This window comes from Grus americana, chromosome 2, assembly GCF_028858705.1.
Source record: "Grus americana isolate bGruAme1 chromosome 2, bGruAme1.mat, whole genome shotgun sequence".
NCBI classification, from domain to species: Eukaryota; Metazoa; Chordata; class Aves; order Gruiformes; family Gruidae; genus Grus; species Grus americana.
Window position 1 is genome coordinate 168,222,303 of NC_072853.1, and position 20,383 is coordinate 168,242,685.

General features: G+C 45.2%; 1 protein-coding gene across 7 annotated transcripts in view; it reads right to left on the bottom strand.

Annotated features, from left to right (window-relative positions):
- Positions 1-19,076, bottom strand: part of SCAP (SREBF chaperone) — a 66,252-nt gene extending 47,176 nt beyond the window's left edge. Inside the window, exons 1-3 of one of the 7 annotated variants that reach the window (XM_054818744.1) lie at positions 18,790-19,043; positions 3,324-3,409; positions 2,365-2,486 (exon numbers count right to left, since the gene is read on the bottom strand). The gene's annotated coding sequence lies outside the window, so the exon portion shown is untranslated. Of the gene's footprint in view, positions 1-2,364; positions 2,487-3,323; positions 3,410-12,084; positions 12,105-12,168; positions 12,188-18,320; positions 18,456-18,789 lie in introns of those variants that run through there. The other 6 variants (XM_054818743.1, XM_054818742.1, XM_054818747.1 and 3 more) reach the window with 6 other exon arrangements.
- Positions 19,077-20,383: the final 1,307 nt, after the last annotated feature.

Here is a 20,383-nt window from a genome sequence, read left to right on the forward strand (position 1 = left end):
CTTAGATGGACACTGCATTGGCAAAGCGGGGCCACTTCTGCTTCCCCTGCTGCCTTCTACAGGTCTTTGGCCTAGGACAGAACTTGAGAACCAGTTTCCTCGCACGCTGTGTGAATGCCACCCTGGCTTCATCCCCAGAGTTCACGTACGTGGCATTTGATTCTCCACCTTTACCTTAAAGTGCAAATAAACCGCCATTTCTGATGCATGCGGATCACTAGAGCAACACTTCCTCCCTGTAACTAACCAGTGACCTGCGTGTCCACAAAACCTTGGGTGCTGCGGTCTAGGAAGAAGTGTCTGAGCAGATCTCATCTTGCTGTAGGGGAGAGCGTCAGGATTGGACTATCCCTCCCGATCCCTGTTCTACGAGCAGCTTGGGAACACCACATATATTCTACTCCTGTGGTAGAAATAAGTCATGACTAGCTCTTTGACCTCACCTTCTAACAGCAATTTTAGTTATTAACATTGCACTGGGAACTGTTTCTACTAATTGCAAAGAGGAAAACTTCATATTTACTTGCTTCACTAGATGTGAAACATCAGCGTTCATTAAGAAGAAAACAATAAACATTCCAAAGCTAATATTTGCTTATTAGGGTTTTTTTGGGGGGTTGCATATTAAATTCTGAAATCTTTATTAACTTTATGCTACAACAGTGCTCATAAAAGTTAAAAGCAGGAACCATTCCTATTCAAAGTCATTTTTGCAAACAAAGGTTAGCTAGCTCAAAACAAACCCTGGTTTAAGGACAAGTGTCAAAGGAGAATCCATTCAGAGCATTTCTTTCCTTTTGCATGACTGCAAATCCAAGGCACAGTTTGACTGGAAACAAGAGGACATCAGGATGTTTCCTTAACCTTGCAACACAGTATGTTGCATTTCTGGTTCACTTCAGGAACAAGAGACAGACACACAATGAAGTTCAGAGACCGTAAGAAACAAAAGCAAACAGCAGGCTTGAAAAGAGCAAGGTTTGGCTTGTAAAGTCTCTTAATTTCCAAACTAAGTTACACATTAAGCAATTGCTTAGGCTTTCTAATCATTCCTTCCATTTACACAAGCGTAAAACACTATTATTGCCAGGATTACACAAATTCAGCTAGCCACGTGTGTGATTTCAGTTAAGATGCTTTCCCCCGCGCACACATCCAATTCCAGTGGTTCATTCAGCTGCAGCGCTTCCCAAGGTAACTATTCCCAGGGGCTGGCTGGGGGAGCGTAGGGCCAGGAAGGACACCCTACACTACTCATCCACGCCTTGAGAAACAGATTTTTTCTGTGCAGCCTTGACAAACATTTCATACGAGACGCAACGGCCACAAATTTGTCACAAACTGGAAATTCAGTGCTGCAGACTGAAAACAGAATTCAGTTTATAACAAATTCACCACACCTGGAGAGTTGCAGAAGAGTGAATTAATCTACCTTGTGAACAGAATCTTTCCCCCCATTCTTGTGTTACACAGAGGAGAAAAAGTAATTGCTGAAACATTCCGACTGCCAGACCCTAATCGGTAATTTGCCGCAAGCCACAGCACATTACATCGTATAAGGGACTAAGCACCCTTCACAATCAGGGCGCTACAGACACGCATACATACCGCAGCTCAGACGTGCATGCATGCCACAGCTCAGCTGGTGAGAAGGTCCCGAACCAAATCCTCAAAATCTTGATAGCCTGTGACTAGTTAATGAAGTAGCATGAGCCAGGTGAACGTGAGATGCCAGAGCCAGCGTCCTCCACCACCGCCCAGCATCCCTCGCTCTCCTGCCCACAGGAGCCATTCTGCTAACTCCTCCAGGAAGAGCTTTCAGACAGCCTGGCTGTTACAGCATGCTGGTCAGAAAATCACAGTGCTTCTCAGCCAGAATGCTGTTTCCCTCTGAAGCCCCTTCCCTCACCCACAGACAGGAAAAACGACTGAAAACTGAATTTTTTTCTGACACCACGTTATACACCATATCTTTGTATTTTTTCAGGTATGCTACACCCTCTGACACGCACGTACTTGCCGATGAGTTTCTCAAGTAGCCAAAAACTCTTCTCATACATAATGCTGCAACTCTGGAAGAGGGGCTCCTACCATCTCATCAAGAAAAAGCACAATCATTTTTTTTGCTATTCATTCACAATGCAAAACAGGCAGAGAGAATGTTAAATGCACACACCACCTTGGAGCCCCAAGGCCTCCTTTTTTCAAGCCAATCCTTATCCTGATTAGAAAGTGTGTTATGTTATATACCACTTAACTCAAACTATATTCCATGTTGGCTACTATAGTAAGGTAATACAACTTTTCAACCGGAATTAAGCACCAGCATCAGCACTGCATCATACCACCTCTTCCCAGACTCACCAGCCTTCCCATCAGCGTACGCCAGCACAGCAGCTCTTCATCCAAACCCCTCGTAAAAAACAATTCTAACTCACCATAACTTCTAGCTAGCTGAAATCAGGCTCTTCCCACCTGTCCGAGAGCTGAAAAAGAAAGAGCTTGCTTTTCCATAGTATTATGGATGCTGGAACAGTTAATACTTTCTTGGAGAGCTCCTAGTGTTGCTGCAGTTTGCTGGCTCTACTGCAAATTCTTACAAAAAAACCAAGACTGACCAGCAAAGGAAGAAATGTAGAATTTCTTCTTGCAGGAAAAATAAACTCAAACTTACAGATGCTGAATGACACTACTTTTCCCAAGACAAAAGCTTTTATCTCACTTCACAATAGTTACATGTTCCAAATTCTTCACATTTCTGCCCGAGAGCATTTTACAGCCTTCACAGAAGGCCTCCCTTTACCACTGAAGTGCACAAAAATGCAGCGTGCTCGTATGTAGATAGCAGCAGCTCAGACAACACGAGCCCACTGTAAGCTTCGAGGCAAAATTATCAAATGGATGAAAACTTTTCCCTTTATAATAGACAGTAGCCTGTTTTTTTAAAGTATATTCAACATCTCTATTTTCCTTAAAATGTTCTTGAATCAGGCCTGAGTATTAGGTAGTCATAAAAACATATTACTGAGCTAGTGGAGAGTGGGAAATATAAATATATTAAGAAAAATCACTGTTCTGTAGTAATTTTTCTTGCACTTCAATACATAACATAATTTGCTCCATCTTACGGCCTACAGCAAAGTCTTATACCTAAACTTTCAACAGGAATTTTAACCCAGCGTTTTCCATTTGAAACACTGAGCTTGGTAAAGCAGGAAGGGATCCAACATGGTCCTTCTGTCCCCCCAAACTCCTACCACCAGCCACAGCATCCCCACTGGGACCCTAACATTTCAAATGCATGCCCTGTCTTTCTGACCTACCTGTTCTTTACGAGGGGAACAGCACATCAACATCAATGTAGCAGCCCCAGATCAGACGCAGAATTTCAGAAGCTTTCCTGCCAAGGCTGTGTATTTGGTGAAGGAAAGGGGAGGAATGAAGGGGAGAGAAGAAAGAGTTTATTAAAAATTAGGATTTATAAAGGTCACTCAGTCATGTTCTGCCGTTGCCAACAGAGTAGATCAATTTGCTGTTCTCTCAGCATCAGAGGGCAAGGCGGGCATACAGACCGTTAGCAATAATTCACCCTCCCAACGCTGCAGTCATTCGCCACGTATCCATAAATCCCACACAGGCTCCCCAGAGACAGTAGAATCAAAGGAGCAAGCTCCTGCCTTCAAAAGGTATCACAAAACAAGTGGAGACGGCAGGACTGATGTTGCTAGAGATAAAATTAGCCAGACTACTTCAAATTTGTACTGTCAAATAAGAAAAAAATTTATCTAGGCTCCAGTTAAGATCTTGAGGCACAGAACAGAGGGTCCATGGAGGACAACACCTCTTTCATATCAATGTTTCATATTCATGCCTCCTCCTTCACACAGCAGCACTTCTATGGCCACAGGGGGACACACACACACATATGGCTACAGGTATTTCTTGCATTCCTGGGCTATGCCCAGGACACACAAAGCGGAAAAGCACGAATGATCACCAATACCGAGTCTACTACTGTCTGATTTACAGTCTCCACTCGACCTGCAAATGTGTCTCTGACCTCTTTTCAGTCCTCACTACACCTATGATTTCATGACAATGCCAGAAACTCAGCACCACAAAATCCTGCCCCGAAAACAAGTGAAATCAAAGAGTTTCCCTGCAGATGCAGAAAACAGCCACATGTTCGATCACACACACACCAGCAAAGACAAAACTGGTTTTCTTGCCCTTTGTTGGACTGCAGAGGTGCTTCATATCCTCGAGATGCTAGGAGCTATCACCACTGTGATCCCCTCAGTAAAATGACCGGTGTTCAGCTGCTGTAGGAGCTCTCGCATCCCAGCATCAGCAAAAGGGAGAAGGGGAAGGAAGAGAGGAACAGACCTCAGGAACCCAATTCTCCCACTCTTCAGCAAGCGTGAATTCTCCTCCAACAAGGACCAGGGATGAAGCATTCTTCTGAAGACTTCAGAGGTGGGAAAACAAGAAAACTGCTCAAGACACTAAACTCCCTTCATAGAAATGCTACATAATCAGCTCTAACACCAAGTTCCTATTCTCCGATTGCATTCCCATGAGAAGAATAACATGCTTTGTGCTGTGAAAGGACACCGAGGTCACAGGGGAACAGAATACTTCCTATGGGAAAATCATGACCGGTGCACTAACCTCCTGGAGGCTGGCATCTGGAATGGGTTAATCCTGACACTGCTCTTTCACAAACAAGGCTCCAGAACAGCCTGTATGTTCTCAGTCGAGTATTCTTCACAGAAGGGTACTTTTCATATTCACAAAGTACAAATTCCTCAATAAATTAAATTTCAAGGTGCATTCCCTCCATTCCAGCTATATGGCCAAAACAGTATTTAAAGTCTGAACTGACTTTTTGAATCAGATTTCAATACACAAAACATGCATCTAGATCAGGATAACCAGGCACATCACCAATGTGGTCAGAAACAAGTTAGTTTTGATGGGAGTCAAATCTCCGAGTTCTCAATAGTACAATATAATCGTACAATATTGCATTGCAAGGATCAAACATCTCCAATATACCGTTCCCTTCTCATTTATCCTTCTGTGAGGACACCTCAAACCTCTTCACACCAGTCTAACATTTGGACTGCTCTGAACTTGCTTGGCAACTTACTTCCCTCAGTGAACACAAAAAAACCCCACAAACAAACAAACAAAAAAACCCCCCCACAACCCACCAACCCCAAAACCAACAAAACCAAATAAAAGCATGTTTGCCAGGAACTTAAGAGGTTTAAAGATCAAGGAGTTACACATATCTTGATACAAAATTCTATACAAATTAACAGTAGCCACTCACTTCGTTCTCACCTTTTTGCCCATTTTCCTCCCTCTACAATATTCATTTATGTTTTGAGAGTTTAAAAATCCAGAGGTTATCTGAAATAGACCCCATTTTACAGGTGGTATTTCACTCATTTTACAAATTTTTAATCATATCTTGAAATACTTGAGTAGCAACAATGACAGAGAAATATTGCCACAAACATTTAAAAAGAAAGCACTTAAATAATCTTAACATCCTAGGTAAGAGTTGGACTTGATGATCTTAAAGATCTTTTCCAGCCTAAATGATTCCATAATATGTTATCAGCTACTAAAGGGAATGACATTCAAAATAAGTTTCCAAACCTATTTTCAGGACATCTTTTGGACTTTTCTGCCACAACAGAAGAACCTCAGCTAAACTCCTGCTTAAAGATAGCAATTCATTGAATGTAGTTTCTATCAAATGTCCTTTCTGGCTTCCCAAAATACTTCCAACAGTGTTAGACAACAACTTATTGTCAAACTTATTGACAGCTTACAAAAACAAGAAAACGTTTTCCAATCTTCTTCCTGACCACAGAGTTCTTGCCAACCTAGTTCTTGTTAGTAATGAACTGTTCTCCACTGTCAATTTACTACATAGAAAGAAACACGATCATATGAGACAGCTTCTCCCTTAAAATATGGTTTTAGGCTGTTTTAGCAGCATTTATTACAATTTCAGAAACAGTATATTCCTCACATGGGGCAAGTGATGGAGATACATGACAGAAAACCTGCAAAACTAGTTAGGACAAGGGTTAATCTAGAGGAGAAAAGGTGCAGGACATATACCATAGGGAAAATCCCCAAATTCAATTTCCAATTTTGGCACTAAGCTGCTGAGCAGATTTTGGACAAAAGGCTTGTCCTCTCTAGACTCATTTCTCCCTAGTCTGCAAAAGGAAAGTAAACAATACCAATTACATTTAAAATACTGTGAAATATAAAGCTAAGAAGCACAATTCAAAAGCTACTGTAAATATTAAGAAGATATGTATCCAATTCTTACTTTCTTCACAGTGCCGCCAGAACGTGCTTTTCTAACGAGCATGCCAAGCAGCGTGTCAATTCTCAGCCAGATAAAATCTGTAAGCCCTCCAGAAAGCAGTTGCTTTGTCTGTCAGTGAACTATTTGGAGGATTTCTAGCTAAGGTGGATTTTTTCCACAACACCAATCTATCACCTGCAATTGAATTTTAAAAGTGCAACAACGTTATATTTTTTCCAGGCCTTAGGCAACTGAGCACTAAATTTCTATTCTAATGAGATAAGAAGGCAAAAGGGACAAAACAGATTGTAATGTTTGGCTTTCAAATTAATTCTTGAATTTTTTAATTTTTATTATAGAAAACAGACATTTACTTAGATGAACAGAAGTCCACAGTTATAATGCTATAATTAAAAACTACCAGGAGTTTTGGAAAGGATATAAACTCTCAATCACCATGCAATACACAAACTTTAAACAATGGTAGTTAGAATGTCTTTCAAAAAAAAGACTTTTTCAAATGCCTTGTAAACCTCCTCCACCATGTATCAGCAACGACTGTACTGAATTGTAAAGTGGCAATTCCTTCATTTTATCAAAAAAGTTATTCAGTTTAGAACTTGCTGTCCGACACATTTTACACCGAACTTCTCTATCAATAGGATCAACTTCAATTCATTATTATTCAGCCCCCTAAAGGTTCTTCCAGTGCTATTTTTGCTGTGTGGTTAGTTCCGTAGCTAGTACCTTGTCAGCCAAGCTCAGCTCAGGTGGTGTGGCTTTAGCACACCTCTCCCTGTTGGGATCATCGTGGCAGGGCATACAGAACCAGGCTGTAGTGTAATCCCTCAAAAGGTTCAACAGAAATAAAAAAGAACAAAGATTTGAGCTATCATCTGGTTAGATGGCATTAAGTCTGATTTCCTTCGTGTGTGGCATCATCTCAATGGGATCAGACCTAAGCAGTACTTGAATTAACTCTGTATTTAAAACTCTCAACAAACAAAGCACAAAGAAGCAGGTTTGGACAGTGGCTCTGCTTTTACCAGAAATTCTCATTTGACAACTAAAGTTGTATCTTTCCATGAATAAGAGAGTCCAAAATAAAACCCCACTGCTTTGCATAACAGCAAAGGGGGGGAAGGGCGGCGGGGCAGGGGAGCAGACTACATAAAAAAAGAGTGCATTTAAAAAAACTTAAGGGGAATTAGAGGAGCAAAATGTTTGGAGGTGACAGAGGCTACTTGGAGATTTTACATGGGAAACTCAGAAGAAATGCCTATCGCGTGTCAAAAAATTCTGTGAAGAGTTGAAGATGTGTCCAAATGAGGAAAACGGGGAGAGAGGCTCTTGCATACTATGTATGAGAGCATTATACAGCAAATCAAAAAGGAGCCTGAGGAACTGCTGGGAAGAGGCATAAGAACTAGTAATAAATGCTAATCCAGATACCATGAGCAGCAAGTCCTCCACCAAAGAGTCTGTAGGACCAATACGTGATCAGGAGAACACGGAACAACAACAACAACAAAAAAATCATACAAGAAAAGCTAAATAATATTTGAATTTATCTTCGCAGAGGAGAAGTTATGGAGGGGAGGAAGCTTCCCTGCTGAAGTCTTCTTAGGAGGGACATCAGGCTCTATCACAGATCCGTGTGCCAGTGAAGGGGCTACAGAAGGACACATTACACCAGCCAGGGTACCAAACCAGAGGTTATTATTGTAAGAGATGCAACATGTCAGCTTTTGTCCCAGTATGGTTCCTGAAAGGAGGGAAGTATTCTTCTGATTTTCACTAGGGAGTATAGTCATCTACCTAGACTTGTGCAAAGCATTTGACACTGTCCCACACAACAACCTTGTCTCTAAATTGGAGAGATGTGGATCTGACAGATGGACCACTCAGTGGATAAGGAATTGGCTGGTTGGTCACACTCAAAGAGTTGTGGTCAACAGCTCGATGTCCAAGTGGAGACCAGTGACAAGTGGTGTTCCTCAGGGGTTGGGGTTGAGACCGGCGCTGTTTGACATCTTTGTTGGTGACACGGACAGTGGGATCGAGTGCACCCTCAGCAAGTTTGAAGATGACACAAAGCTCTGTGGTGGGTCGACACGCTGGAGGGAAGGGATGCCATCCAGAGGGACCTGGGCAGGCTGGAGAGGTGGGACCGTGTGAACCACATGGAGTTCAACAAGGCCAGGGTCAAGGTCCTACACATGAGTTGGGGCAATCCCAAGCACAACTCCAGGCTGGGTGGAGAATGGATGGAGAGCAGCCCTGAGGAGAAGGACTTGGGGTGTTGGGGGACAAGAAGCTCCACATGAGCCAGCAACGTGCGCTGGCAGCCCAGAAAGCCACCCGTGTCCTGGGCTGCGTGTCCAGCAGCGTGAGCAGCAGGTCGAGGGAGGGGATTCTGCCCCTCTGCTCCGCTCTGGGGAGACCCCCCTGCAGTGCTGCGTCCAGCTCGGGGGTCCCCAGCACAAGAAGGACACGGAGCTGTTGGGGCGAGTCCAGAGGAGGCCACGGAGATGCTGCGAGGGCTGGAGCACCTCTGCTCTGGAGACCTCAGGCTGAGAGAGTTGGGCTGGTTCAGCCTGGAGAAGAGAAGGCTGCGGGGAGACCTTAGAGCCCCTTCCAGTCCCTGCAGGGGCTCCAGGAAAGCTGGAGAGGGGCTGGTGCCAAGGGCAGGGAGTGCCAGGCCAAGGGGAATGGCCTGAAGCTGCAGGAGGGGAGATGGAGATGGGATGTGAGGCAGAAATCCTTCCCTGTGAGGGTGCTGAGGCCCTGGCCCAGGGTGCCCAGAGAAGCTGTGGCTGCCCCTGGCTCCCTGGCAGGGTTCAAGGCCAGGTTGGATGGGGCTTTGGGCAAGCTGGGCTAGTGGAGGGTGTCCCTGCCCATGGCAGGGGGGTGGCACTGGGTGGGCTGGGAGGTCCCTTCCAGCCCAAACTATTCCAGGATTCTGTGAATATCTGGGAAACTACAGATCACTAAGGCAGATACTCTAAAGAAATCAGTAGAAAATAGCAGACAGAATTGTTTGATGGAAGAAGAGTTATGACACATTGAGGAAGAGTCAGCTTTACAAAGCTGTTAGACTGACTTCTCCAGAGGAATAAACAAGCACGTAGCAGAGATCCAATTTAGAACATCTCCCTAGGCTACTAAAAACATGTTCAAGAAAACTCCTCATTGGGGACTTCAGAAAAACTAAGCTGTCATGCGATAAAGGGGGAGGGCCTTCATAGGGACAGAAATTGATTACCAGAGGAGTTAAAAAAAAGATCATAACAAATGTCTGATTCTTTTAATAGAGGGAGGTAATCAGACAGTCCCACAGGGAACTGTGCTGTTTGACATATTCCCAAGTTCCCTGGAAAAAAAGGTGCAATGTTGACATAAATAACACTTTGTCCGTTATTCACAGTGGCAAAGATCAGACTGACTGAAGAGCTGGCAGAAATAACTCCACATCGAGTGACCAGGTGACAAAACGAGAGATTAAAGTTCAATGCCAACAAACGGTATATGATGCACATGGGGAAAATAATGTTACATACACAAGCATGCATTCTCAACAGGCTGTCACCGCTCACGAACAAGATCCTGGTGTCCTAATCGTTAATTCTCTGAAAATATGAACCCAATGCTGTTGAAAAAAAGCAAATTCTGTATTAGGAATTGTTAAGAATGGAATGGAGAACTAATAGAAATCATTAGATTAATATGCAAATCTGTGCTATACACAGTTCTGGTCTTTCTTCCTCCTCATCTCAAAAAGGACATGCAGGAGAACTAGAAAAGGTACAGAGAAGTTCAGCAAGGATCATCAAAGACAGAGCAGCTTCCATAAAACAAAACATATGGGAAAAAACTTTTCAATCTGGAAAAGATTTAATCAGCAAATGGACACAGTGGACCTCTAATAATCAGAGATGATCTGAGGAAACTGAACAGGGGAGGGCTGCCTCTTTCAGTACAGGAATAATTCAGCATCAAACAAAACTACAAATTGGCAGCTCAAAATAAACACACAGTTAAGCTGTGGAAATCTTTACCCCAGGAGACTGTCTATGTCACGTGGGTTAAAAAAGCAAGAGGACAAATTTTTGGAAGAGCAAGCCATGAAGCACTATTCTGTGCGAAGCCAAGGCATTCCTCCGGCTCGAGAAGCCCCTCAGTCACGGACCATTCTCCCACACTCCGTGCTGGCTGCCAGCATCTAACATATTTGTCTTGTTCGTACAGTCTTCCCAAGTACTAAATACTGTCCACACTCAGAAACCAGATACTAACCTAAACAGGCCGTCAGTCTGACCCAACAGCTGTCCTTATGCAATGCGTCTCACGTGATCACTTTTGGAATAATCCACTTTTTGTTTATCAATGTAGCTGCTTTACAAGAAATGCCTAGGGAATCACTTTCTCCTAAAAATACCAGAAGACTGATGCAACACCCACATGGAATTACATATCAGAGCTTTACTATTAAATCCACCTGTCACTTCAACAGCAGCATGCTGGCCTGTTGCAGTATGCCCCAGCTCAGTGGCCAGACACAAACACTGAGGAATTTGATCAACTTCTCACTCTCTGGCCAGTCAGGAAGTTCCTGACTCCAGCTGTAGAGAAATTAATTCCAGGATGCAAACAGTAACCAACAAAGAGTATATTTGATCTTTGTTAGGATATACCTTGTCTGTATGAGTGCACTGATCAGGCATCTTAAACTCATATTTTAAAATTCCTGAAGTGTGGAGAAAATTAATTTCCATAAAAATAATATGGATTCCCAAGTGCTAATTAAGTGTTCTTTACCTTCTTGTAGGTCTTAATCAAGCCCAATCACTGTAATATAATAAAGCAGCTGTGCCTACATTTGTATTTCCTCCTAAACAGAATGTCATCCACTTGGCTCCTTCTGTAACAATCACTGCAGCCTGCGTATCATTGCAGCTTTTTGTGCAAGACTTCAGAGAGCAGCACACAAACAGCTCACCCAGCACAGACCTGCAATACACTTGTCTTTCTACTGCAGCTACGATTTCTGCTAATGTCATTTTCTAAACCTCTCTGCAAGATCAAGTTTAACATCCCAGATGATATATAGAGAATGCTTTTGGATGTCATTCATGAAATGGTAGCTTTGTCGGATCCATAATGTCATTTCTGAAAAGTTGCCAAGTACTACATACATTATGGACTAGCAGTAAAGAGTCAAAACCTCCCAAAAGCAGTCCTCACACTCCACTAAAGCATACAAATTGTCAAAAAAAAAAAAAAATTCAAGATAAACACTTCAGCATAACCATGACAGCATTCTGTGAAACACACAAGGCCAGACACACAGTTTTGCACTGAAGGACACAAACTATTTCTTCCAGGACATGCGCCTCGTGCCTCATTCTGTCTGCAGTGAAAGGCACTAACAGCGAGGCAGGCTGCCCTTCGCTCATGTCGTTTATCCTGCCCCAGCACTCATCCGGTCATGGCCAGAGACCCACAGCGCAGGCAGCACAGAACAAACCTCATTAGTAATTACAGCTCACCCATGAGAGAAGATGGAGCTAGAAGGGACTCTGAGGGCTCTAATTCATGCACCTCACTCAGAGCACTATGAGTTATTCTCAAATTATTCCCAACAAATGTCTATTTGTCTTGTTCTTAAGCATTTAGTTGGAGACTTCACAGCCACCCCAAGCAACATGCTCTAGTATAAGCTTTAGATTGCTTTTTGTAACATTTACCTGTGTCTCTCCCTGCTATTTAAACCTCTACTTCTGTGCTGTTCTCAGTGAGCATGGAGAACAGGACAGCCTCAGTAGCAATACCTGTAAGAGTGAACTCCTCGAGTCTCCCCTCAGTCTCCTCAGGGCATGCAGCTGTCCCTGATGACGCTTTCCAGAGACAGACTGCTCTGCTCCACAGTCTCTCCACTTAGTTCATGTCACTTTTCCAGCGTCATACCAAAAGCAGGTCACCGGGTGTCCCCATGAAGCTTTACCGGCACTGGGTGGAAGGATTACATCACAACCTGCAGATTATTTTCCAGTTTACATACCCAAACAAAACTTTTGCCTCCCCTCCTCCTTTCCCCACAGGAGATCACTGGTCACCAGTGTGGGTGAAAAGGCTCCTTTAATTCTGGATTATACCTAATCAGTTATTCCAGTGCCTGCAGCTGATTAGTTTTGCTTGAATACAAAACCTTACCGCTATCCTTATTGACCTGTGCCTGTTTTTCAGTTAACATTTAAGTCATCAAATCCATTTCTCCATTTTTAGTCCTGTCATATAGCACATTTGCAGTCCTTCCCAGCTTCATGTCATTTACAACTTTAATATGCACAGCCTGTGCATACCACTCAAATCACGAATGAAAAGCCATCGTCCCCACAGTAACCTCTCTGTCTTCTGTTTTAACAAGGTCTTTACTGGTACTCTCAGGATGTTTATTTAACAAGGTTTGTATCCATCATATAGCAGCACCTTCTGAGGTTTTAGGGTTTGGGTTTTTTTAAACCTTACCTACTTGAGAATCTTATTAGGACAAAAATCAAAACCTTACTGAATGCAAGATACATGGAAGCTTTTGTTTCTGCAGCCAGAAACAGACCTGACATCTTATCCTAGAAAGAAGTAAACTCACTTTGCCAGGGAAGTACCTGTGGCAAACCAGCACTGGCTGTTACGTGCTCCCTGTAATCTTTCAGGTGCTTATAAATCATTTGACTACTTACTGCAGGATTTTGAGATGACTACTACTCTCCATTCCCTTCTTCCCACTCCTTCACCTACACAAACTGCTCAGTCTTCTCTAGTCTTTCAAAGCATCATCTATTTTCCATTTCTCTAAAGACACCTACTAAAGCTTTTAAGGTTTTTTTAGTCTGTACTTTAAGTACATAGACAAAAATATCTCACTTAGATGATTAATTGCAAACCTGCTCTTTCTTTTTTCCTAGTCTGTCACTAGCATTATTTGCTCGCCTGCTGACTTTGGTCTTCAGTAAGAATCAACTACAAAAATGATATTGAACACTTCCGTTTCAGTGGCACTGGGCGGTAGGTTTTCCCCTCTGTTCTTTCCTCCACCATCTTCTATTAAGACATTCACAGAATAATTTTTGCATCCCTTGATGGCCTCTGATAGTCAGGTTTGATTTGCATCTTAATCCTTCTTATGTGGTCTTGCTACTCTTCAAATGAAAAACGGAAACACCTCTGCATTTGAATAACCCACATATTGCAGAAGTGATGAAAGCAATGTTTGTAATTAGTACTTTAAGAATGCGATTTCTACCCAGCTCCAGCATTGCTTTTTTGAGACAAAGCTCATGTAACTGAGAAGTACCTATAGCAGTCGTTTATCATCACCACACACCCATTGGAGATTCACTTTTTCTTTCTCAACAGTTCTGCAGCTGCAATTACTCATTTACCTCATCAAATAAGTATCTGAAATGAGCATGACTTCTTTCCTGTTTCTTTAACTATAGCTGGGACTCCTTTCCCTGCAAAGGACACATTTCCTGGTTCAAAACCCTCCTTCAGGACAGAAATCAGAATTGGTGATTAATGACCTCTATTAAAAAAAAAAAATATTTAATTTGGGCCCAGAGATTATGACTGTATGATTTTCAGTTCTATTTCTCAAATACATTGTCTTGTCTGTATATCCAAATAGCACCTTCTACTGCAAGTATTTTTTTTTAAGAGATTGCACCACTATAAATGCTTAATATCCATACTTCATTCAGCAGTTTTACAGGGTGGGGAAAGTTAAAGAGGACAATAACATTTTTAAAAAGTGTCCATAACAGGCAAATATACTCCTCAGAAGGAAATGTAGTTCCTTTAGCAGCCCACTACACCATTGCTCATGTTTAGGTTGCTATTTCAGTCCTGGGTGCTACAGATGCAGTGGGTTTCTGAAACCCTTCCCAGGTAAACCAGATCTATGTAAATACTTCTAGCAGATGTCTGCATTTTCCACGTACTGCTCCACTTTCCCATACAAAGGCGCAGTCCCTCCACCACGCAGAAACCGGTTCTGGCCCTGACTTTAACAGAAGAAGGGCAGAAGAGCTTTTTTTAGGTACCTTCCTCCTCCTGAAATTTGCATTGCCAGCATAGAGGCTTCAAGCAGCTTTTGCATCGCCGCCATTTTCATCGCCGCTCCCGCAATCCTTTGAATTTAGTTCAGCAGCTCGCTTTGGCGATCTCTGTTGATGCAACAGTAGTAGTAGGTTTTTTTTTATTTATGAAGTTCACAGCTTATATTGGGTCACTTGTCTCCTAGAAGGAAACTCTCCCAAAAATACTTAGAAATAGGTTTTGAGTAAGCCACTCCGTCACATTACAAACACACCTCTACAACAAAGTGCAGCTATCACTGGCAAAAGTTTCCTGGCTAACAGTAATTAGAGTTGGATCAAACTAAGTTTATGCATCAAGCATTATCATTTTCCTGAAAAACATGTTGTGGAAAAATGTAAAACAATAGTCTTCCCATTTCAGGAGGGGGACTTGGTTTCTGTAGAAGCAGTTGGGTACCTCGTGACAGCTATCAACAGAAGAGTTTGTATAACTTCTGCATTTGGCTCTCTGGGGAAACGCGCTTCCTTTTCCACATGCACCCTCTCTACAACTCCCAAACGTTAGAGCTTCAGTGGTATTTTCATTCAAAATTCTTGAACGCTGGAAGTTTTGGCTGTGTCATCTAACGGGGATCCTCTCACAGGCAGGATGCTGACACTGACAGGAATGAGGGAGACAACACCACAACTCTGACCACTTAGTCCACAAAATAGAAAGCAAAAATTAAGCCATAAACTTCAGCATGTATTTCCATGCATTGTTCCCACAAATAAAACCAAACCCCAACCTTTAATCAGAACAGTTTTTGTTATAAAAAAGCGTGCACTTTAATATCTTTCAGGCTTGAAAAGCGCCCTGAGAAGGCACAAGGGAATGCAAGCATCTGTAAGGTGACTCACTTGCACGGGATTGATTTTCAGCAGGTTCTAGGTTACAGAAGTAACATTTGGCAAGCCTGCATAAACAAACTACGGGGACTCCCAACATCCGATAAGGGAACTTTTTGTCATCTCTAACATCACACAGAGCTAAATATTTTTCTTTCTAATAGTCACCAATTAGAAACCCAGCATCAGCAAATCACTAAGCCCTTTCTTCCCAACAGTAAAGCAATCCCAAAACTACTCTGTCAGATAACAAGTTTCAAAGTCTGACTCGGACATTGTCTTTCGAAAACAAACCAACTATTATTCCCATGGCATCTTTATCATAATGGTCCATACAAGACTAATTCAGTTTTTAGCAAGGAAATGCAACCCTCCTCCCCTCCTCGTTCACCACCACTCTCTCACTGTAGCTCAAAGTCACTCTTCTACTGGCAGGAGGATTAGAATTTTATTTTCTTCCCAAGGGAACCCAGTTACACAGAAAGGACACCAGCCATTCTGAAACACCAGGACTGTGTCTTCACCCGAGGACATAAATTAAAAGATTCACTTGAAGACAAACACCTTTCAGACCCTGTTCCTCCACCTTCTTTTTGGTATTTTGGTTGTGAGACATAATAGCTTACAGACGTTGAAACGGGGCTGCACGACCACAAAACTGCCTCATGTTCCTTAAGACCTTTCTTTCTCACCCTTTATCGTACCATATAAGTTTTGAAGGAATTATAACACAAGATATTACAGCTAAGGAACATTTGTAAAGCCCAGTCTACATCTACCTCCGGTCTCGTTCTATACTCAAGACTGACTTCCTTGGGCCAAGTGCCATCGGTTCCTCCTTGCTCATACAGCACCCGGCACAGAGGAGCGTGCTCCCCATCACTGGGGCGCTGCGCTGCAAAGTCTTTTGTAAAACAGGAGAAAGCCACCTGCAGCTCCCTGGAAAGAGAGTCAAGGGAGGTCTGTTGGTTCCACAAGCATGGCACAGAAAGTCGGCCACAGTGAGAACAGAAAGGAGGATTCCCAGGCTGCACAATCTGTCAAAATTGCTGTACTGCAGCTTTTCCCCTTCCACTCATTATCTACTACGTTCCACTATAGACAGGTAAAACTATTTTTGTTCATCAAGCTGTACCTATTCTATTTTTTTAAACTCTTTGCTCATCAGAGAGGGGAAAAAAATTACTTTTCTATGCATAATTATATGAACTCTGATGACAGACAAGCCTAGCAACCCACTGAATAAAAATAACATTGAATAACTCAACAGCCATCTTCAGAGAGAGCTTGACAAATTCATTCATCACAGAGATTTTGACAGTTCAAAAACTATTTTAATGTTCCTGATACAAAACCTGATTCTTCTTTGCTCTTTTGTGCTGTTACCTTTGAATCACATTTGGAAAAATAAACAGCACTGTACCAAGTTAAGCTTTGTAACTGAAAATACTGAGCAGAATTGTTTTGGTAGAAGGACTCGGGCACAGCTCTGGATGTGTCATACATTCAGTGAAAATCCCAGGGTGTTTTCCTTTCTTCTGAATTCAAGTCAGCTAATCTCCTTTCTGCATTACACAACAGTTCGTGTAATCCTAAATTTATCACACTAGTATGCGGTCATAACAGTTACAGGTTTCACAAAGAGTGAGATCATGCTTCATCTTTTTCACCCCTCTCACAAAAGGGAACTGAATTTGTCTTTCAACAATCCTGAAAAATAAATGGACATTTCTGTCAGGAAACTTTGGCACTATGGCAGTAGTTCTTTTCTCAGGATTCTCCCAAATACAAACCTACAACACCACCACTTCAGGATTCAAACAGTTCCTTGCTCATTATAATAGAAAATAATCTAAAAACGCTCACCCAGTCTCACGTAAGGAAGTTGATTCCTAAATATTAACCAAACTTCAAAGACTAGGGTGATTAGCCAGAGTGAAAGATACCTGTAGCACCGTGCTGTCATCACAGAGCAAAGTCCCCGTAAAATCAAAGCAATAGAATAGTTCTGGTTCTGAAGTCGCCAGCAACTACCTACTGACGCACCAAGCAAACCTATCAAGCAGAGGCGCTTACTCCACATTTCAGTCATTCCTTTTACATACACACTCCTTTTCTATAAAGCATCTTCTTCTAATGCTGCAGCAGAAATGATTAACTCTTTCCTTCATCTCACCCTCTTTACTGTTTCAGTCCCACCCCACCATCTTTGACCCACCAAACTTCGTACGTCCCTCTCTGAGATACATTTCCTCGTACTTTCCCTCCCTTCCTCTCTGCTCCCTGTTTTCCTACAGCACAGCGATACCTCGGGGTGATAGCTCCCGGTTTCCTAAGCAGTAAACACTCTCTGTTTTGATCCCAGTTCCTTCCAAATCGTCCTGCAGGCAGAGCAGTGGCTACTCCAAGCCCTCAGCAGATCCTCTGCACAAGTACCCAACCCAGATCTTCCCTCCCTTCCCACACACACCACTTGCTTCTTCACCCTCGGGTGCCAAGAGGGTAAGGTAGTCCCTTCTTCTGCATATCAAGGAGTGCATATACTCTTTATCAGGAAGTGTAGTGACGGGACAAGGGGGAATGGCCTGAAGCTGCAGGAGGGGAGATGTGAGGCAGAAATCCTTCCCTGTGAGGGTGCTGAGGCCCTGGCCCAGGTTGCCCAGAGAAGCTGTGGCTGCCCCTGGCTCCCTGGCAGGGTTCAAGGCCAGGTTGGATGGGGCTTTGGGCAAGCTGGGCTAGTGGAGGGTGTCCCTGCCCATGGCAGGGGGGTGGATTAGAAGATCTTCAAAGGTCCCTTCCCACCCAAACCAGTCTGATTCTGTATCTCAGGAAAGCACAGCTCTTTGCAAACAAGAAAATTAATCTTTGTTCTTTCCGCTAACACCCACACTCCTGCTAATTATTAGAAAACACATTCATAAAATTAAACACAATCCCCATAATCCCCCCCCCGGAAGATATTCACCACCCTCCAAATCCCCAAATCCAACAGGTACCTGAAGCACCACCGGTTACAGGGAGGGGGAAGGATCCAGCGGCTCCCTCCACACCCCCCGGCCTCCTTTACACACCCTAAATCCACCGCGTGTGTGCGTGTGTCCCCTAAGACACCCAGGAGGGGCGGGGGGAGCCCCCTCACCCCGGTTGAGGGGCCCTCCTCCTCAGGCTTCCTGCCTGAGAGAGGCCTAAAGGCCTCAGTTCCCTCACGGAGGGGGGGGGATGCTATGAGCGATCGTTAAACAGCCGTTAAAAAAGGAAAAGGGGGGGGGGGGGCGTTTGCGGCGCGCGCCCTCCCCTCACACACACGCACGCGCGCGGCCGCGCGCGTGCGTGTGTGTGAGGGGAAGGCGCGCGCCCAGGCCCGGCGGGAACCGCGCTGAGGCGACACGGGGGGGGGGGTGGGGGGGGGTGGGGGATATTTCGGTGTCCGTCAGGGAAACGATCGCGCTTGCCGGTGGTTCTCACCTCACCGACGGGGAAGCGGTTCCTCCTCACCTCCGACCTTTGACCTCTTCGCGGCCGTGAGTCCGTTTATGTTGGTTTTTGGGGTGGGTTTTTTTTTTTGGTAGGTTTTTTTTTGTTGTTGGTTTTTTGTTTTTTTTTTTTTTTTAAATTTCTCTTGGGTTTATCTTTTCACTCCTTTCTCTGATCCTCAACCCGTCGTTCCCGGTTCGCTTTACCCACCCCCTCCCGCCCTCCCCCCCGTTAACCGCCACCGCCACCGCCGGGCCCCACGCGCGCGCGCGCAGCGCCGAACGTCAGCCACGCCTCCCTCCGTCGCCGGCGTGGCCACGCCCACCGCTGCCTTAACCACGTCTCCGCCGACCAAAGCCACGCCCCTTAAGTACCAGTCCACGCCCCCTAGTGCTTTGGCCACGCCCTGTCGAGCGTCAGGCCACGCCTCCCGCCGGGGCAGGCGCGCCAACGCTCACGTGGGAGGGCGGAAGGGGAGCGGTGGTGGCCCGAACACGTGGAGTGGGGATTTGGGGGGGGTGTCAAACTGGGAGCTGTGGGGTATGGGGGGAGCGGCAGGGCCGGAGGATGGGGGTCCTGGGGCACAGAGGAGTTCGTGGGAGAGGAGGCAGAACGGGCACCAGCCGCCCTGGGGTTCAGGGGGGGAGAGTGGACCCGGACCGTGCACCAGGGAATGGCGGGGCTGAGGGGGTCAGGCGCTGGGAGCACTGTGGCACAGGGTGGGTGTGGGGGGCTGAGGGGGTACGGTTGGGCACCAAGAGCCCTGGGGCACCGGGGGGAGAGCGGACCTGGCGAGAGGACCTTGCACCGGGAGTCCTGGGGCTTGGTACAGGGTAGAGAGGTGATTCAGATACCTGGTGCTGCGGGGGACGAGAGCGGGCCAGCCACCGGGAGCCCCGGGGCACAGAGGGGACAGTGGCACATGGCTTGCGCTGGGTCGGGAGGGGTGCTCCCCTGGAAGGAGAGCGAGAGCCCTGTGGAGCAGCAGAGAAAGGGGTGGGGACGGGCCAAGGGGAAGGGGCAGGTGGTACCCAGAGACCAAGGGATCTTTTTCCCCCAGGAATGCCCATGCTGTTCCTGCCAGCACAGCCCCGGCATGGGTTGGGATGGTACACAGCCTGGGCACAGGCCAGGCAGCCGCAGGGTCAGGGCCTACCCTGTGGCATCGGAGCAAAATCGTTAGCCCCTTTTCCCCCTGGTGCGGAGGAAGCCATGGGCAGGCTGAGGCCTGCAGCAAAGAACACAGCAGCTCCGGTGCCGGCAGGGGCAGAGGGGGATGGTGGAAGGCAGCCAAGCTGCCGCTGCCCCAGCCAGCCCCGTGCCAGCAGTTACCCCCGGCACAGCTCCTGGCTGCCAAGCATTGCACCTGAAATCCTGGGGGAGCCCTGTGAGGAAAGAAGCGGGATCTGAGAGTGGCCCTGAGAAGACAGATCTTAGTGGGAAACCTGGGTGAGAAGCAGGGAAGGAGCAGAGGAAAGGAGCAGAAATAGGACAGGGGAAAGGCAGCTCCTACTCGTTCATCTCCTGGGGCTGAGCACCCCCCACAAAACGGCCTTTTGCGGGGCCTTGCTTGCAGCCGTTGGGC